This window comes from Pleurodeles waltl, chromosome 5 (assembly GCF_031143425.1).
Source record: "Pleurodeles waltl isolate 20211129_DDA chromosome 5, aPleWal1.hap1.20221129, whole genome shotgun sequence".
NCBI lineage: Eukaryota > Metazoa > Chordata > Amphibia > Caudata > Salamandridae > Pleurodeles > Pleurodeles waltl.
The window spans coordinates 1,604,603,963-1,604,612,033 of NC_090444.1; the positions used below are offsets into that span (position 1 = coordinate 1,604,603,963).

At 42.5% G+C, this 8,071-nt stretch overlaps 1 pseudogene; it reads right to left on the minus strand.

Moving 5' to 3' along the window:
• Positions 1-1,255: 1,255 nt before the first annotated feature.
• On the minus strand, positions 1,256-1,397 carry LOC138297644 (U2 spliceosomal RNA; annotated as a pseudogene).
• Between the last annotated feature and the right edge of the window lie 6,674 nt (positions 1,398-8,071).

Genomic DNA, 8,071 nt, shown 5'->3' on the forward strand with positions numbered 1-8,071 from the left:
GCCTAAGTGCAGCCTCGGGCAGAGGGGAAAAAACTAAAAGAAAAGGGGGGAAGTATTTAAATACAACAGAAATATTGAATTAAATAAATAAATAAATAAACAATTCAGTCATCACAAAGTGGGCAGGTTGGTTTTATTCACACCCAAACACAATAGAGGCACTTTACAGAGTACTGAAGTGAAGTGCTCTTTTTGTTTTCTCCTCTCTTTGTTTTTTTTTTTTTTGTGTGGTATATTTTTCATTGTCATTTTTCAAAACAATATACAGCATACAGAAACAGAGAGCGAGCAATAAGCCCTTAACATGTCCATGCATCATACAACTGAAAACCTGAAAGGGCCACACCAGTGAGATGTCAAACAAATTAAACAATAGAGACAATCAATGGAGGCAAAGCTTCCTGAAAATGTCTGCTATCTAGTAATAATTTCTAAGATATACAACATCTACTGAAATATACCATATGAAGTATCTATAATACAATACCAAAACACCGGATCTCGATGGGGAGATGCAAAGATATAGTATAAAAGAATAGAATAACATAACGTATTTATGGGAGCAAGTCAGCATCACCATTTTACAATTATATAAAGTTATGTAATTATCTACCTCACTTCAGGACTCAAAAGAGGACACAGGTATATGTATTCCTAATAAAACTAATAGACCCGCCCTCTCCAACCTGCCTCATCATTAGAGGTCATGTAACTACAAAGACCCCCAACTGAGTGGTGAAGGAAATGAAAAGGGACATCAAAATGCCGCAGGCATATATATCATTGTAGAACCACCAAGCTGGGGACATTTGACTTTAGATGGGACATGATGGCCCATGGGAGCCAATTCGAGGGGAGAGACGAGTGTCTCTAAATAGTGATGTACAATGACATGGATATAGTCATAGTTAAAGGAAATATATCTGACAAGATAGGAATATATACAAAATTAGGCTAAAATAAGGACAAATAAAGAAAACTAGAGTTGTATAAAGAGAAGAAGAAATGGAAGCCAGAGGGGAAAAAAGAGGGAGAGGATGAAAATATCAAAGAAGGAAACCGTAAAGGCAAAGGCAGAAGAAAAGGTACGAGGAAAAATAGAGAGGACAGAAGCCGGGAACATGTGTAAAATAAAAATGAGCACGATAACGAGAGGAACAATGCTGATATCAATGATCATGGTAATAATAGTGAAGATGATAATGATAATGATGATGATGATAGTAATAGTAATAAGCATGGTTTTCCCCGGGTGGGGAAGTGCACCATTCCTCGAGGTACTACAATACCAGGATGATCTCATTGTTCCAAAAATCAGTTTAATATATGGTCCCCGGTTAGAGGACATATCAGATATTAAATTCATAAGTACACATTTTTTTAAAATGAAAATAAATCTTCATTGAAAGTTTGCACATGTTTACATGCTTTTGCATACGAAGTTGGCAGTAAATAGCTCTGTATGCTTTCTGTACCATTTCATCTGATAAAAGTGTGACATTCAATTTCCAAACACTTGAACCCCTGCTTAGGTGGGGATCCACATACATAAAAACACTTACAGCACAATGATCAGTAAACGGTGCTGGAGGAATACGGTCAGAATGCGTGGTCATGGACTTGGAAACAAAAATAAAATCAATAGGAAACTTTCCCATACCTTTGTCTGAGTGCCATGTAAACCCTGATCCTTGTGGATGTATCACTCGATATACATCTACCAAATTCAAATCCTCCAACAATAAAATGAGTTTTTTCGAGGTTACATCTTCAGTAGTGTGTATATTAGTAGTATGTTGTCAGTTATGAGCATGCAAGATACAATTTAAATCTCCTATAACTGTCAGCGAGACCAAATCCTCAGGGTACACGCGTCATTGCCAATAGGCCCACCCCCTGGCAGCTCCAACTCTACAAGCCTTAACAGCGCAGAGTCTTAGAGTGGCCAAGTGGGGGGTAGGGAGTTAAGGAAGGGTACAGCGGGGAAGGAGACCTGCGGAAACAAGAATCACAAATACTACAGAGAAATACCAATCACAGAACTCTTCGGAATCTGTCAACTAAAATTCCTGCAGTCGCTTGGAACAATAGTAAATCATAGTGCCTTTCATAAGTTTCAAGAAATGAAAGATTAACACGGTATTCACTCAAAGAAATGTTACTTCACATTTCAAAAACTTTCCAAGATACGCGATTTCAGTTTGTGTCTGTACTTTGCATTAACCATAATCAAATGTTCCCTTGAGTTCAAATCATTGCCTTAGCATTTATTCATAACCATTTAAACCTCTTCTGGGTAAACGCGCTTATACAATGTATCTCTGTCGCAACCGAGCAAGTCCATAAATAAGCAGCTGAAGTTGAAAAGTGACCGCAAGAAAGTGGTAACGCTGTAACAGCAAAACATTCGCTTAGTTTGTTATCGGCCTAAATATTTACAACTGACTGCCAAAGTTTATTACTTTCTTCAAAAAAAGATTATGAACCTTTAAACAGTTTCATCAAATAAGAAAACGGATGATGGAAGCTAGAAACCACCATCCGTCTTACCGCCCTGAGTGTCTGCTACTCGCTGATTCAGATGCCTCAACACGGGAAATCCCAGGTGACCTGCAGGAACATGGAAATACCAGACTTCAAACAGAGGGCTCCGGTCCTCACGAGATCCTCAGAATAGTGAGCACTGAGAACTGGGCGGGGTCACTTAAATAGACTTGTGCCCCGCCCCATGTGCCACACCCAAAGTGCCCCACCCAATGTGCCACTCCCAAAGTGCCCCGCCCAAGATGGCTGTTATAAATGTACTTGGGACCAATGCCATGAATAAAAGATAATTTGCATATAACGCGCTGCAGCAGCTACTGGATTTTGCAAATGGCAGTTTCTGGACTAATACTGTATTGCACTGTAGTGCACGGATTCTGGCATCAGGCGGGCCATAGAGCGTGCGCGCAGACATGGTGTTGACAAAAACTACCGGTGTTGGGCCTGTGAGAAAATGTTTGATAAGGTCAAAGAAGGCACCACGCTTCGTTTTGTCAACTGGGGCATACACATTCCAAATTATGAGGAGTACATCATTTAATGATACATAAGGTTCTTGGCATAGCATTTTGTCCAAGAAGACACACCAATGTTTATTTTGCAACAAAATCACCACCCCAGCATTTCTATTCCCACCACTTGAACATACTGGAGGACCACAAATTTTGAAGGCCCGACGTGTCACTGAGAAATTCCAAACCACATTCCTGCAAACATATGACATCAGCACGAAGACCTGCACAATACTGGAAGAAGGCAGCTCTTCTCAACGGGCAGTCAAGCTGACGGACATATAGAGTAGATTAACAGGCGAGAAGAGTACCATGATAGGTATGAAACATAATGTGCACTGCATTTTAGAAAACATCAAGTGACTGCGCATCTCGAAGCTCCTCTGAAGGAGGACTTGTAGCATCAATGATTGTCTCTTCTGCATAATGTAGAAGGTCAGGTGTGGCCTCCAAATTTTCGCTTGTACACTCGCCAGACTATGCTGGCAGTGAGGTGGGGCGGGATGCCTCCTTGAAATCCAAGGGGCTGGTTTAGGGGGTGAACTTATTGTCACCTTGTTTCCTATATTTGGGTGGCTTGAGAACCCACCTGGGCATTTCACTTACTTCCTTTCTGGACTGCTAGTCACCCTCATCAGTCACTTTAGTCGACATTTCCATGTCGTCTACTTTGTCGTCAGCAAGCCGGGTTTCTAAAGTTTGCAACTCTGTCACAGCTGGTGGAAAAGTGCTGATGGGAGAAGTAAGTACTTGCTCGCTCTGAGTGGCACTACCCTCTAGGACAATTACCCTACTGGTAGCTGTTAAGATGGTTTCAGGCACTGTGATTGAGTTAGTGATACCATTGGAAGGATGAAATTCCCCCAGGGGTCTGACCATTCTACAAGGTCTTCGTCAAAGTGGTCATCCTCACTTTCATTTTCTAGGCAAGGTCAGGTCCTATGAATAGGTATGCCGTCAAACTACCCAAGAATATCCTCTCTGGGTTCTGGCGGCGCATCAGGTGGTTTTGGGGAAGAAGCAGGAGGTGGTTGCGAAGTGGGAGGTGGCCGAGCGCTTGCAGCCGAAGCATAAGAGGTGCTGTTTTTAGAGCAAGAACGGAACAAATGACCGAAGGTACTGAACAAATTACATTGTTTGGGCTCCGGACAAGCTGGTGATCTGTGGGTTGTAGCACCACAACTGCGACAGATAATGTTGTTGCAACTGTCCATAATGTGCCGAAGTGTAGACACTGACGGCAAAAGTGGGGTTGCCCTTGATATACAATAAACCCTCTTTGAGGTCCAATATTTATAGTGGCCTGGGGGTGCGCCAACCCTCCAAACCCATTGGAGTCTGACTTGAATCACCATAAACTTTTCCAAATGCCACATACATTTTTAAATTTTGTTCCTCCCCTTACTTTACTACAAAAACATTGCAGAAATGTCTCAATCAGGGGAGTTTCTATGAAAGGATTATACATATGGATGATTAAAGGAAATTCTCTTGAGGGTGACAGTAGTGTAAAAGTGAGACCCTTAAAATTGTCCTTATCTTTTTGCCACATAAGAACAGCCAGGAAGTATCTACACACAGTTTCAGAAACAAGTCATATCAAAAGCAGTATTACCTGGAAATTCTTGTACATTGGATCAAAACAAAATGAGAATTAGTATTAAAATCTGTCAGAAAAATGCAAAAACTAGATGCTTTGTGAGAAGAAGGGAAACCCACCAATAAGTCCTGGCCTCTCAAACACCTACTCCACAAGAGAATCACCTGGCAACAGGTGTGCTTCTGCGCGCCTGCTACAGGAAGTGACCTTGCAAAGGCCAAACTTACCTAAGCAGGCGACAACAGGCATCTCCTGTTCACCCTCACACACACCCTTCTAGTGACAGGTGCCTCAACCTTGTCCTGGACAAGCCAGAGAACGAAGGCCTCTCCTTCCCCTCCTTTCCATCACTCACCCCCTTGTGAAATGGATCCAAAAATGAAAGAAACACACTGCTGAAGGTACAGTCTTTTGTGACATTTTTTTCTGCCTAAGTGCAGCCTCGGGCAGAGGGGAAAAAACTAAAAGAAAAGGGGGGAAGTATTTAAATACAACAGAAATATTGAATTAAATAAATATATAAATAAACAATTCAGTCATCACAAAGTGGGCAGGTTGGTTTTATTCACACCCAAACACAATAGAGGCACTTTACAGAGTACTGAAGTGAAGTGCTCTTTTTGTTTTCTCCTCTCTTTGTTTTTTTTTTTTTTTTGTGGTATATTTTTCATTGTCATTTTTCAAAACAATATACAGCATACAGAAACAGAGAGCGAGCAATAAGCCCTTAACATGTCCATGCATCATACAACTGAAAACCTGAAAGGGCCACACCAGTGAGATGTCAAACAAATTAAACAATAGAGACAATCAATGGAGGCAAAGCTTCCTGAAAATGTCTGCTATCTAGTAATAATTTCTAAGTTATACAACATCTACTGAAATATACCATATGAAGTATCTATAATACAATACCAAAACACCGGATCTCGATGGGGAGATGCAAAGATATAGTATAATAGAATAGAATAACATAACGTATTTATGGGAGCAAGTCAGCATCACCATTTTACAATTATATAAAGTTATGTAATTATCTACCTCACTTCAGGACTCAAAAGAGGACACAGGTATATGTATTCCTAATAAAACTAATAGACCCGCCCTCTCCAACCTGCCTCATCATTAGAGGTCATGTAACTACAAAGACCCCCAACTGAGTGGTGAAGGAAATGAAAAGGGACATCAAAATGCCGCAGGCATATATATCATTGTAGAACCACCAAGCTGGGGACATTTGACTTTAGATGGGACATTATGGCCCATGGGAGCCAATTCGAGGGGAGAGACGAGTGTCTCTAAATAGTGATGTACAATGACATGGATATAGTCATAGTTAAAGGAAATATATCTGACAAGATAGGAATATATACAAAATTAGGCTAAAATAAGGACAAATAAAGAAAACTAGAGTTGTATAAAGAGAAGAAGAAATGGAAGCCAGAGGGGAAAAAAGAGGGAGAGGATGAAAATATCAAAGAAGGAAACCGTAAAGGCAAAGGCAGAAGAAAAGGTACGAGGAAAAATAGAGAGGACAGAAGCCGGAAACATGTGTAAAATAAAAATGAGCACGATAACGAGAGGAACAATGCTGATATCAATGATCATGGTAATAATAGTGAAGATGATAATGATAATGATGATGATGATAGTAATAGTAATAAGCATGGTTTTCCCCGGGTGGGGAAGTGCACCATTCCTCGAGGTACTACAATACCAGGAGGATCTCATTGTTCCAAAAATCAGTTTAATATATGGTCCCCGGTTAGAGGACGTATCAGATATTAAATTCATAAGTACACATTTTTTTAAATGAAAATAAATCTTCATTGAAAGTTTGCACATGTTTACATGTTAACCAGTCCCAAAAGGACGGTGTAGATTTTACCTGACCAAACAGGAAACTCAGAGACTAACCTTTTGGTGGTTTGCAACTATTTTAGTTAATACGTTGAAAAGAAAGATTAAAGATGAGTTTTATTTCCCTTTATGGGAGAGCACCTATGGTGTTTTCAAAATCCATTTTGCCCAATTTTTGTATTGCCACACATTTTCTGCATGTTCAGAGCCTATATTTTTGATATCACATAATACATAAATAATTTATTTATGCATAGTTTTAGGCATGCATTGACATTTAGGGGGTGATTCTCACCCTGGCGGGCGGCGGAGGCCGCCCGCCAGAGTTCCCCCCTCCAAAATACCGCTCCGCGGTCGAAAGACCGCTGAGGGTATTTTGGGTTTTGCACTGGGCTGGCGGGCGACCGCCAAAAGGCCGCCCGCCAGCCCAGCGCAAAACACCTTCCCACGAGGACGCCGGCTCAGAATTGAGCCGGCGGAGTGGGAAGGTGCGACGGGTGCAGTGGCACCCGTCGCGTATTTCAGTGTCTGCAAAGCAGACACTGAAATACAAAGTGGGGCTCTCTTACGGGGGCCCCTGCAGTGCCGATGCCATTGGCATGGGCACTGCAGGGGCCCCCAGGGGCCCCACGACAACCCATACCACCGTCCTGTTCCTGGCGGGCGAACCGCCAGGAACAGGATGGCGGTATGGGCTGTCAGAATCCCCATGGCGGCGCAGCGAGCTGCGCCGCCATGGAGGATTCTTAAGGGCAGCGGAAAACCGGCGGGAGACCGCTGGTTTTCCACTTCTGACCGCGGCAAAACCGCCGCGGTCAGAATGCCCTGCGGGGAACCGCCAGCCTGTTGGCGGTGCTCCCGCCAACCCTGGCCCCGGCGGTCCATGACCGCCGGGGTCAGAATGACCCCCTTAGTTCTTTATGGAAAATAGAAGTAAGTTCCTTGATATGCAAAGAGCTTCTTTCGCTGCGTTGATTATTTTCCATGTTAGCCCTCTATCTTTGGGGAGGCCTAGTACAAATAAAATGTGTTTATGGTTTAATGTTTTTAGTGTTGTGATTTTTTTAAAAGACCTTTCGTAGATGTTTCCAGAGTCTCTGTGCATATGTGCATTTCCACATGAGGTGCAGAGAAGATTCTTCTTGTAGACAAGCGTCTCTGGGGCAAATTGGTGTTTTGACCATCTCTCTGGGGTGCTGGAACTGTCTGGTAGGGAGACAGGAGTCGGCTATCATCCAGGACCTATCTCTGTTTGTTGGTGAGGTGTTTCCAGCTCACCTGCTCCCAGGTGGTTGCTGTTTTCTTTTCAGTCCAGTTAGCTATGAGGTTCATCTTGGTTTGGTGTTCAATCTCTTTAGATAGCGGTCTTGCTGTGTGTAGGAGGCTGGCCTGGTGTGTAGTGGGTACCAAAGGTACTTACATCTTATACCAGGTCCAGTCATTAGTGAAATGTAGTCAGTGTCTAGAAGCCAGGCTCTCTAGGGGTAGTGTGCATGAGCAGCCAAGGCCTAACTAGGAGATATGCAAAGCTCATGCAATATCACTGTAGTCACAC